Raw genomic sequence first — 12,676 nt, 5'->3', positions numbered from 1 at the left:
AGCTCCTGACGTCCATTTTCTTCAGTCACTTTGCAGATGCTCTTTCAAAGCTACTTGGTTTTGGGGGGATTTTTAAAATTTCTGGAAATATTCTTAACAAGACATAATGTGAGGAGAGAGTGGAAGTGTCCTAACTCAGCATGGGGCGCTGGTCCCCCAGCATGATAAATCCAGAGACTGCACGGGGCAGGTGCTTAGGTCTGGATTTCGGTCACCATCACAGTGAGCATTGGGGACAGGCTGGGAAGGGCTGGAGCAGGCTTAGGTAAGTTTAAAGTAAAGGTTAGATTCCCATCAAGAATACTTTGACTCCTTGTCCTGTGCCAGTCCCTGTCCTGAGCATTCTGTGTGAATAATCCCATCTGACATAGGTCATTATCCACATTGAAGGATGTGGAAATGGAGACTGAGCAAGGTGACATCACTAGTCAATAGGAAAGCTGGTCCTCAAATCCAACTATATCTAACGCCAGACAAATAGACACTGTGTCTATTTCTTAGGCTTAGGAGTCCAGGAATGGCTTTTGGTTGAGACAGATTAGGATCAGCTCAAAGACCAAAAGTCAAGATCAGTTTCATGGATCAAATGGGGTTACATTTAGGTTCAATATTCTAAGCTGGGGTTCATGCAAGACAGTGGTAAGGGCTCAGTCAATGCAAAGACCAAGTTTAAGGTTAAGATCAAGGTGACCTCTTGTGTGGTCTAAAGGCACATATGTATATGTATAACTGATTCACTTTGTTATAAAGCAGAAACTAACACACCATTGTAAAGCAATTATACTCCAATAAAGATGTAAAAAAAATGTAATTTATGCAAAAAAAAAAAAAAATAAAGGCAGGGTGAATGCTCCTCCAGGGCTCTAGAGGCATAAATGGAAATGCTTCCCCCATGAATAAAACATCCTAAAGACCGATGGTTGATCTCTAAAAGCTCTGTGAATTTTGCAGTCGACTCCATAACATAGTTGTATTTATGTTAGTAAGAATGTTGCCATTCAAATCTTTGAGTAATACTTACACCCTGGGGTGATGTCCCATGCCTGGCATTCCACCAGCTGGAAAAGCAGAGATGTGGGAATGGGTGACAGTTTGGGTGCAGTCTGGAGTTATATAGTAGAGTCATCAACTGTCCTGCTTTGCCCGGGACTGAGGGATTTCCTGGGATGCGGGACCTGCTGTGCGAAAACCGAACCGAACAAGTTTCAGATAAAGTAGGCTGAGTCAGTGATGGTAGTTAGAGTAAGGGTGAAACTACAGTTAGCAAAACAAGCCCCTTGAGAGTGGATAGAACAGAGTGGTTAAAAATGTGAGGTTTGCTGTAAGCAAGACCCAAGTGTCTTGTTCATTTTTCTTTCCAATTATCCACAAATCTCTTTGAGCCTTAGGTTCTTCATCATTATGGTGGAGCCAACAATGGTGTCCCCTTTCTGTATTATCATGAGACTTGCATGGCAAATGGTCAGTAAATGGCAGCATCATTGCTTTGTACACTTTCAAGATTCTCAGCTCAGTGACATGACCAAAATGTTTTTGGTCAATTTCCTCACCACCCACAGAAGGAAGTGGTCATGGGTATTGGCTGGAAGCCAAGAGTCACTCCCACTTCTGGTCCCAGCTCTTCCACTAACTCATTTTCCCTCTCTGAGCCTCCGTTTCCTCAACTAGAAAATGAAGGGGGTGGATAGAGCAATTGCCAATGCCCTTCTAGCTGGAATATTCTCTGAATCTGGGGGCTGGGAGGTCTTATGGATGTTTCATGAAGTTCTTTATAAACAAGCTTTACAGGAAATCTCTAATTAGTTTGATATTGTGAACATGACTATGTTGATTAGCCATCCATCAAACTACTACTGTGTAGAAGAGAAGGAATAAAATGCTTACAAGGCAAAAACACAGTAGGTCATCAGTAGGTCTACCAGGCTATTGGGACACTTTTTCTCATACAGGGACAGAATAGGAACTGTGAACTATTACTCACCTCTTGTGTCTCCAAGCAGACATCTTAGAATGATGGATTTGGGGGTGCTGGGGTTCATGGAGGGGAAATATTTTGCTCAAAGTCACACAGCAGACCCAAGGCTTTAGCTTTCTAGTCCAATGACGTTTTCATTAAACCACGTCACTTCTAAACAATTCTCCTAGGACTTGTTCACAAAATGTACTGTTGACCTGATATGGTCTCTGAGTTTCTTTTCCACCGTGTTAATCTCTGGTGTCGGGTAAGAGTTTAGGGCTTTGTGGCTGCTGTCCATGGTACTGAAGGAGACAACAGGACCTGCAACAGGACATCTAAGGCCAAGAAGGGGAGGAGGCACTTCCTTTACCCTAAGATCACTCTCTCTCCTGACCCACCCTACCAGACTACTGTATCCCACCTTCCCATAGCCTTAAGGACCTCAAATGGCAGGTGCCTTTGGAAACAGGACTGAAGCACCACAATACATTGGAGCTCCCAAATGGTGGATGAGGAGGGCTCCTGGACTGTGTTTATCTGGCTGTGTCTGTCCTCGGTTGGGGATAGTCTAGCATCGGGGACACCAAAGCCAAGGTCTCTCCCATCTGCCTCAACATCTCCATGTGAACTCTGTTTGGGGAGGGGAGTTGGCTTCCCAAAGGAGTGGAGGCAACTGGCGGTGAATAGGTGTTAGATATATTAGGAAGAAGTAACATTCAGGGGTCATGGTCAGGTTTTCATCTAAGATCCTAGATGCACTCTCAGGACTGTGATGGGCAGCCTGGAAGATGGGGGACCTGGGTCAGGAAAGTCAGGGAGAACCCAATGGATCAGACTCAGAGTTTGGAATCAAACCAAGTCAGAGAACAGACCAGCAGCAGGGAAGACAGATTTGGAGATGATGAAGGTAGAATGTCAGTTGTGTTTGATGATATCAAATCCCCCTCTTTTCAATCCCATTCTCCACAGTCACTGAGCACCCACTGTGCCAGCCAGTTTATACATGTGGTTTCATTTAAACATTTTAGCAACCCAAGAAAGAAAATGTCATCACCATTTAAAATTTAGGGTATGGAACCTCAGAGGTGAAGGGACTTGCCAAGGCCTCTCAGCTGGCACGTGGAGGACTTGAGATTGGAAATCAGCTGTCTCTGCCTGTAAAGCCCACACTCATTAACCACACCCCTCCCCCACCTACCAGAACAATAAAAACAGGGCTGGTCTTATAACCAGAGTGAATTCTGGTCATTGAGAAAGCAGGGGATGGGGCACAGGGGATGTGGAGCCCTTCTGTGCTGTCAGACTTTGGCCAGGCACAGGCAAATTGTTATGACCTGGTAGCCCATTCCTGGGAGGAAGGGTAGTATGTTCTGGCTGGCATCTCGTGGCTAGCAGTAGCTCTCAGAAGCTGCAGGGAGATAGACGTGGTGTTACCACTGGTCCAGTCAGCAAAGAAAATTGACCTTTAGGTCATCCTTGGCTTTGGGCCAAGAGTCATGAGCACTGGCTCACCCGCTCTATGTATCTGAGACAGTGGGCACCTTCTCCTTCTGGAGATCATGTGATTCCTTGAATAACAGTAAGAGCCATTTGTTGAGTATCTATTTCACCCATTAAACAAATGTCTACTGAGTGTCGATTAGATGCTGGGCACAACAGTGAACCCCACACAGCCCGCAATGACAGAGATGGGCCAGCCAGACTCCCTGCTCTGTCTGCTGTGGTTGCTGTCCCTGTCCCTATGCAAGAGCTTCCCTTTCACACTCTAGCCCCCTCTTCCTGTTCACTTTCAGGCATGCTTTCCCCACCTCCTCATACATTGATACTATTTCTTTTTATTTCCTGAGAGCTGATAGAAAGGGAAAAACACAGATGAATGGGGGACAGATCACAGAACCAATCAGGGAACATCTTCCTGTTTATTTCCATAAGAAATAACCAGGTGAACTCAAGTGAATTCAAGGCAGCCATTACTAAAGAATAAAAACAAGTTAGATTAGAAAAAAAACAAGCCAGTTAGATTCATTTTCTTTGTCTAGGATTAATCTATTCATCAGCTTAGCTCACGGGGAGAAAAACATGCTTCTTCAATAGTTTTCAAACTATTGAATAGTTTGAAACTATTTCAAAATAGATGCCTCATTAAGGCAAACATATTAATCTGAGAACAGTATTGATGTCGGATAGACTAATGAATGTCATTATAGGGAATATGCATTAGTCCTCAGAGGGACCTGACCAGCCATTAGAAACTCTCTGCAAATGGGCTCAGCTATCGTACAAGAGATGTGGAATCCTCACTGGAGAGAGGGACATGTGGGGACAGGGAGGACAAAGGAGACAGGGGGAACAAAAGATGCTTCTGGAAGCTTGGCCATCCCTGTGAATGACGGTGCCTAATTCAGGCATTTTTGGTCACTTGAGAAAGGGCATATTGGTAATGGAGGATCCTTGTGTGATGTTATTCTCTGTTATTTCCAAGAGGACAGAAGCAGACCAGACAAGAGGGAGGGCTGTGGAGGTTGTGGCCTGGGCATCCAATCCCAGGTTCAGCCAGATTTTATTAAGACAAGCAACATGCTTTTACAAATGTCATGGAATATACATACATATGGAATATACAAATGGAACAACATACATATGGAAGCTCCATGGACATCCAGTCAGCTATTTTTGCCCAGTATCGAATACAAGGAAACTGAGAGGCATTAAGTGATGCACCAAAGTCACCTAGTTATAAGTGAGACAACTAGATTTTTCCCCAGGTTTATTGTGATATAATTGACATACATCACTGTATAAGTTTAAGGTGTACAGCAGAATGGTTGGACTTACATGTACTGTGAAATGATTGCCACCATAAGTTAGCATCCACTATCTCATATAGATACAATAAAAAGAGAATGCAAAAGAAGAAAATCCTCTTTTTCTTGTGATGAGACCTCTTAGCATCTGTTCTCTTAACTTTCATGTATACCGTACAGCAGTGTTAACTATAGTCATGCTGTATGTTACATCCCTAGTGCTTATTTATCTTGTAACTGGAAGTTTATACATTTTGACCACCTTTCTCCAATTCCCCTTTCCCATCCCCTTCCTCTTGGAACCATGAATCTGATCTGAGCTATTTTTCTGTTTGATTTTTTTCTTTGTTCCTTTTAGATTCCACATGTAAGTGAGATCGTACAATATTTGTCTTTCTCTGTCTGACTTATTTCACTTAGCATAATGCCTTCAAGTTTCATCCATGTTGTTTCAAATGGTAGGGTTTCCTCATTTTTATGGCTGAATAATATTCCATTGTATATATACACCACATTTTCTTTATCCATTCATCAACTCATGGACACTTACGTTGTTTCCATGTCTTGACTGTTGTAAACAACGCTGCTATAAACATGGAGGTGCAGATATCTTTTCGAGTTAGTGTTTTTGTGTCCTTTGGATATACTTCCAGATATGGAATTGCTGGGTCATATGGTAATTCTATTTTTAATATTTTGAGGATCCTCCATACTGACCACTAAGATCTGAACCCAGGTTGGCATCATTTGGGGTGGAGAGGACCTCTCACGTTCCCACACCGACCCATTCTCCTGGCTGGGTTGTCTTTAATAAAAGCCCCTCTGTACTTCCATCTTCTGAGAATCTGCAGAACCACACTTATAACTGGGCGGTCTCTACATGATTACATAAGAAGCAACATTGTGACTTGGATACAGACCCAGCCCAGAGACTTACCAGCCACCAGCCTTTGGCCAAGTTACTCTCTGAATCAGTTTCTTTTTCAACAAAACAGGGTAATTCTTGCCCTCCGGCTTTTGTGGCACCTAGATGAGTTGATAAAGAAAGGCTCCTGGGGGCTTCCCTGGTGGCGCAGTGGTTGAGAGTCTGCCTGCCGATGCAGGGTACGTGGGTTCGTGCCCTGGTCCAGGAAGATCCCACATGCCGTGGAGCGGCTGGGCCCGTGAGCCATGGCCACTGAGCCTGCATGTCCGGAGTCTGTGCTCCGCAACGGGAGAGGCCACAATAGTGAGAGGCCCGCGTACCGCAAAAAAAAAAAAAGAAGAAAGACTCCTGAAACACAGGGACCCCCTGCTCTGCGCAGGGCCCCTGCTCCATCCAGCTGGGATCTGGTCCTTGGTGAGGAGCCCCCACTGGTGACCGGTAGAAAAGCAGAGCTGCCCTTCCTGGTCCACACCATCCCCTGAGAGCCTGCCATGAGCCAGGTACCACGTGAAACACAGAGGTGACATGCTCTCTGATCCCTGGATGTTCACAGTCTAGTGGGGAAGATGGGAAAATGGCATCAGAGAGAATCCAGGCCCAAGGGAGGAGCGGGGAAGAGAGGGAAGCCTCTGGATATAAAGGGAAAACCACTAGAAATGGCACAGGAGACACTTTTGGAGGCAGCACGGGGAGGTGGCTTCTTTGTGTAACCTGGGCAAGGGAGCCTGGGCCTGGGGACAGGAGAGCGCTCAGTGTAAAGGGGACTGGACAGCGAGAAGCCTGGTCCAAGATTGAGGTGAGAGAAAAAAAGGACATTCAGATTTAGTCTCCAACTTTCCCACACCTCTCGGAGTTTCCATGCTCTGTCTTCTACAAATGTATTAATGAGGGAGTGGACATTTGTTAAACATGTATCAGGACCTGAATCTGCTCCTTTACATTTACGATCTTACTTGATTCTCATACAAAAAAAATTAAGCCCCTGAGAATGGGTGATTACTATCTGCATGTGTCTCTCGGTGGTGGAGTAACTGGGCGAGGGTCATGCTACTCACTCCCTGCGTGTCTGGCTCTCACGTCCGTGGTTTCCTCACTTGCCACAGTGCCTCTCACATCGGCAGGTCCTGCTGGACAGTGTTTGTTCTCCTTGTTGACCTCTGGCTGCCGCCTCCTCTTCCTCTCCGGGTTGGCTCCCAGTTAGGATGTGTCCTGTGGGGGAGGGATGTGGACTCACGGAGCTCTTGCCTGTCTTGCTGGCAGAAGCCCCAGCGTGTGTCAGCCTGGTTCTGAGAACCTTGGCAAGGCCCACTAGCTCTTCCTGTGATTCGGAGCAGATATGCCCACCATGCAGGGCAAGATAGTTGTTCACTTACCAGTGTGAGGTGCCCTCTGTGAGCACCTACTCTTTCATAGAGCGTTGAGCTTGCAACTTAATGTCAGGCTGGGGCAATTAATACAAACTCACTGAAATGCTATTGTTTTCCAATGTCATTATTTTTGCAGTGATTTCTTTAGTGCTGGTATCCCCTGTATGTGCTGTGATGGCAGGGATCAAGAACATTGCATCCAATAAATGTTTGTTGAATGACTGAATGAAGGAATGCCTGAAGGGAGACATGGGTTCTAGTACCTATCTATTTATTGTCTCTCTACATATAGGAGAAATTCCTCTGGTTTTTCAGGAGTAAAGATGGTGGTGGAGAGAGAATCTGGAAGAGGAAATGTACTAGATGCAGTGTTGAAAGATGACTGGGCACAACTACCTCAGGATCAGAGAGGTATGGTGTATCAGTTAGTTACTGCTGCATAACAAGTGACCTCAAAACTTAGAGGCTTAAAACAACAAGCATTTATTTAGCTTAGGAGTCTGTAGGTCTGCTGGGTGGTTCTGCTGCTGTGGGCTGGGCTTGGCTGGTCCTGGATGGGGTCATTAGTATCTCAGGACAGCTGGGTGTGTTGGCTGGAGGCTGGGTGGTCTAGTACGACCTCCACTGGGATGGTTTATCTCTGCTCCTCATGTTCTCTCATCCTCCAGCGGCTAGTCCGGAGCTGTTCTCATAATGAAGGCAGGTTACAAAAAAGAAAGCAGAAGTACATAGGGCCTCTCGAAGTTTAGGTTCAGAAATGGCACAATGTCACTTCTGCAGCATTGTATTGGCCTAAGTAAGTTATAAGGCCAGCTCAGACTAAGAAGTGGGGATATAGATTTTACCTCTTGCTGGGAAGAACTGCAAAGTCATATTGCAAAGGGCATGGACACAGGAAAGAGTTGGGAACTGTGGCCAATTTTGTAATCGCTTTACCATGAGTGTTTTCAAATCTCATCATTCAGACCTCTAATAAAAATCAGGGCAGGGAATCAAGGAGAGTTCATCCAGCTATCCATGACCAACTCCATGTCCCCTCTTTCAGGAAGAATCACCAGGAGTGCTGAGGAGTGGGGTTGTAGAACCCAGGGGTAAAACATTTCTAGAGAATGGGAGCATTATCTTCAAATATGGAAGAAGAAGTAGATGCCCTCAGTGTGGCCTAAAGGAAAGACTTTCCAACATTTCAAGCTGTCCAGAGAGGGAATGGGCTATCTTGAGAGATGGTGAGCTCCCCATCTTGGGAGTATGCAAACAGAGGGAGGCATAATAGTAAAGTGAAGTGCTTCTGCTTTGGCATCAGACAGACCTGACTTTGATTTGCAGCTTGGGAGTTTTATGACTTTAACTCTGTGAGCCACAGTTTTCTCACATGTAAAATGGGGATAATAATATTACTTACTGCATTAGGTAATCGCAAGGTTCGAATAAGATAATACAGGGCCTGGCACATAGAAGTTCCCAGTGGCTGAGAGCTGATGGCAATACTGTAGTCCATGTTGTGTATATATATATATATATATATATATATATATATATATATATATATATATATATACATACATATATTTTTTTAAGGGCATTCTGGCATCAGATGAGGCTCTCGTCCCTTGTCCACTCCCAGAAATCAGAGTCTTTGGAAACAATATCCCTATTAATGTATTATAATTAGGACACTGTCCCCTCCCCCACCCCCAGCCCTCTCTTGACCTCTAGAAATGGTCTCTGCTGATTCAGATCCACGCCTGGCCCCCTTTCCTGATGGATTGTGGTATTGAGGTGGCGTTTCCAGTCCTCTCACTCCTCACTGTCCCTGCACTTGTGAGCATGCCCGATGCTCAAACTGTATGTGTGTGTGTGTGTGTGTGTTTGTGTGTGCGTGACTGTGGGAACCAGAGGCTGTTCGGAGAGAGGGGCCCCTCCGTTCACCATACGGGACTGATTTGCTCTCTGATGGGTCTATTTAATCATCCTTTCTGAACTCAGATGAAGTTTAATTTTACCTGGAGGAGAAATAATTAAGACTTGTAAAACCCTGTTGTGAATGACCCTCCAGAGCTCCCAGCAGAGCTGCCCAGTCTGAGTTTTTGTCACTTCCTGGTCTTAGTCAAAGTCCCCTCCGTGGGTGATTGGCCACTTAGCGCTTGTTAATGGGTCTAACTTCCATGGGCTCGGGGTGTTTTCTTGGAATTGATCTTCCAGTAAAAAGTAGGCTTTGGAGACATGAAGTAACCAACAGGGAGCCTTAAATAAATCACACTTTATCAACAAGAGAAAACAATGTGCTTGAAACACATACTCCAAGGGAAATGGGGGGCTGTGAAGATTCCGGTCAGGGAGGGTGAGGAGGGGGCCGTGTGCAGCTGTTCTCCAGGGGAACATCAAGTCCTGGGTCACTTTCTTGGCCATGAGATGTGGTGTTTCCTGAGTCCCCACCCAGCTCTGCCCCCACTGGGAGGAGGGTTTCTGAGCCACTCTCCTCCCCTCTGGGGGGTGATGGCTTTGCCTGGGAAAGGAAGGTGGGGAGGGGTCCTGCTCTCTCCTCCCCCCTCCCCCAACCTGTCTCCTCCCTCCTGGGCCCCATCTGCTGAAATGAGCCCGGAGATCCTGGGAAAACGGGGTGCAGGGGCCCCAGTTCTCCAGGAACGTGGTCGTATGGAGACATCTCATCGGGGCGGAGGACAAAGATGAGCCCCACCCGCCCCTCTTGTCCACCCATTCCCCACACAAGGACCCGGGGAGGGGGCTCCGTCCCTCTGGACGCTCAGTCAGCAGGCGTTGGCCGAGGGCAGCCCGTGCCCGGCTCTGTGCGGGGCCGGGGATTCAGGCAGGACAAGCCCTGGTTCCCCACCTCGCTCTGTGCACAGTGAGGCCACATCGGCCTCTGACCCGCATGCTGTCACCTCTGTCCCCTCACCCTGCTTTGTGTTCCGTTAGCGAGTGTCACCACCTGCCTCTGGACATGGCTGTGTCTGTTCACGTCCGTCTCTCCACTGAATGTCAGCTCCAGTGAGGACGGACCTTTTCCTGTCCTGCTCAGAGCTGTGTCCCCAAGCCTGGGACAGCTCCCGGTGTGTAGTGGACACTTTCTTTTGTGAGCGAATGTCATTGGACGTGGTCTAGTGGAGGAAACAGGAGACACAGAGTTGCAGGTGTCCTCAGGGGGCCGCCTTCCTTGGTGTGTGAGGGCGAGTGCCCAGGGGACACGGGTGGGGCAGCCACAGCGTCTGCTATGATCATAAGAGCATCCCGTGCACGGAGCGCTGGGGCTCTGAACAAGCAAACTCCACTCTCTCTTGACCAAGGCCAACCCAGCCCCCATAGGTGACAACTGTCCTCTTGCTGCCACTAGGCCACTTGGATCTGCATGCCTCCCGCCTCAGCCTGGCCCTCCCCACGGGTGGAGAGAGGGCTCAGCTGGGGTGTCTGCGCTGTTGGTCATTCATCTCCTGCTCTGCTCAGGGTAGGTTCAGCCTGCCGGGTGGCTGCCCTGTTGGTAGAGTCTGCCATTTTGCGCCCTTTGATGAGGTGGTGCCAGAGGTGATGGGAGACCTGGCCTGGCTGTCCCCAAGCCTCTCGGAGAGGCTGCTCCTCTCTGAGACCCAGCAGTGCTCCGAGGAGAGGCTGTTCCTCCCCACGGGGGAGCTTTGATGAGCTAGCTGTGTGCTTTGAACCTCATGGCTGACGACTGCTGGAGCACGCGAGACACCTACTAATAAGACAACAAGAGCAGCTGGCGTCCCAGGGCCGGATCCAGGAGGCACCTAGTGGAGCACAGACGTGCCTGGGCCCAGGGCCCAGGTCAGGGGCAGTCTTGGGGTTTGTCAGGAACGGAGGAGATAGGCTGGGGCAGGAGCCAAGTCCTGTGGGTTGGGGCAGAGCTCAAGGCCACAGTGACAGGGGACTCAAGAGACCCAGGGGGAGGGGCTCCCTTGCCTGGGTCCCCCCAGGGTGGGTGAAGGCAGCAGGGTCCCAGCCAGGTTCCAGGCTCAGCCATCCAGGCTTGGGCACCGAACCACACAGACTGGGGTTCAAATCCCAGCTCTGCCATCTTTGAACCTCAAATCACTTATGAGCCTCATTTTCTCCATCTGTAAAATAGGGATAATCAACCTTTTAAATGGAGGCAGCAACAAAGAGCTAGACTAGGTTTCCTGGGATCCAGTCCTACTTCTGCCACTTATTAACCATGTGACCTTGAAGCGGTTTATGTAACTTTTCTGAGCCTGGACTTCTCATCTGTAACTCGTGGAGATAATAGTGCCTGCCCATTGGGTTGTTGTGAGGACTCCATGAATGCATATTTGACCGGCTCAGAAGAGGGGCCTGGCCTACAGTAACCATGTATAGGCGGTTACCATTATTACTGTGATTATAATTCATTACTGTTTATGTCCATCCTCTGCTCAGAGTCCTCACTGGGTTCCCATCTTGCTTAGTGTTAAACTCACAGTCTGTAAGTGGCCCTGGATGGCCTCCTGCCACCCACTGCTCCGAGCTCTCCTCCTACTCCCCTCCTCCTCTACAGTCAATGGTATATTTCTGCCTCAGGGCCTTTGCACTGACTCTTCTCCCTGCCTGGAATGCTCTCCCACCATGGCTCATTCCCTTACTTTCTTCAGGTCCCTATCAAGTGCTTTCTCATCCCCATCCCTGGCTCAGGTCCCTTTCTCATTGCTCTCTACCCCTACCTTGCTTTGTTTCTCTTCAGAGCATTAATCTGACATTAAGCTCCATATTCATTTGTTTATTCATTGCTTATTCTTACCAGAATAGGTGTCCTACAGGGCTAGGGGAATGCAGAATTTTGATTGGCCAGGACAGGGTCACACGGTCCAGCCCTGGAAACGAGGCCACCTCAGCCCCACAGAAGGAGAATGGAGAGGGGCAGATCCTCCCCCCAACCAAAAAAATTGAAAAATCCTTCAAATCAGGAGTCCATAAATGGCAGGAGGAGAGAGATGGGGGCAGGGATGGGGAGGAAACCCCAGGTGCCTACTATAGAGGAGATCAAGATCAAGAATCAGGGGGCTTCCCTGGTGGCGCAGTGGTTGAGAGTCTGCCTGCCGATGCAGGGGACACGCGTTCGTGCCCTGGTCTGGGAAGATCGCAAATGCCGCGGAGTGGCTGGGCCCGTGAGCCATAGCCGCTGAGCCTGCGCGTCCGGAGCCTGTGCTCCGCAACGGGAGAGGCCACAGCAGTGAGAGGCTCGCGTACCACAAAAAAAAAGATCAAGAATCAGGAAATGAGGAGGCAGTTCCAAAGTGTCTGAGTGAGGATATGGGCTTTAGAGCGGGGTCGGTTCCCAGCTCTGTAAAAACCTCTCTGAGCCTCGGCCTCTGTGGGATTGCACTCACTGTGTTTATGACACCTGGCCCATCGGGGCTGAGATCACCTGGAGGAGGGGGCAGGGAGCACTGTGGAGGGGACTCAGGCGGCCTTGGTTCAGGCGTTGGCCCCTCCACGTGTGGCCCTGGGGCCTCGGGGGGCTGTGCCCCTCCCCCTGCTGCCCCAAGGGCTCTGTGAGGGGAAAGGGACCCCGGGAGGAGTGAGGAGAATCGTGGCATCCTGGGGGACGGGGAGACCTGGAGGTCACAGGAAGTCACCCTGGAGGTCACAGGAG

Source organism: Mesoplodon mirus (assembly GCF_964341445.2).
Source record: "Mesoplodon mirus genome assembly, chromosome: 3".
Taxonomy (NCBI): domain Eukaryota; kingdom Metazoa; phylum Chordata; class Mammalia; order Artiodactyla; family Ziphiidae; genus Mesoplodon; species Mesoplodon mirus.
This window is presented reverse-complemented; position numbering follows the sequence as displayed.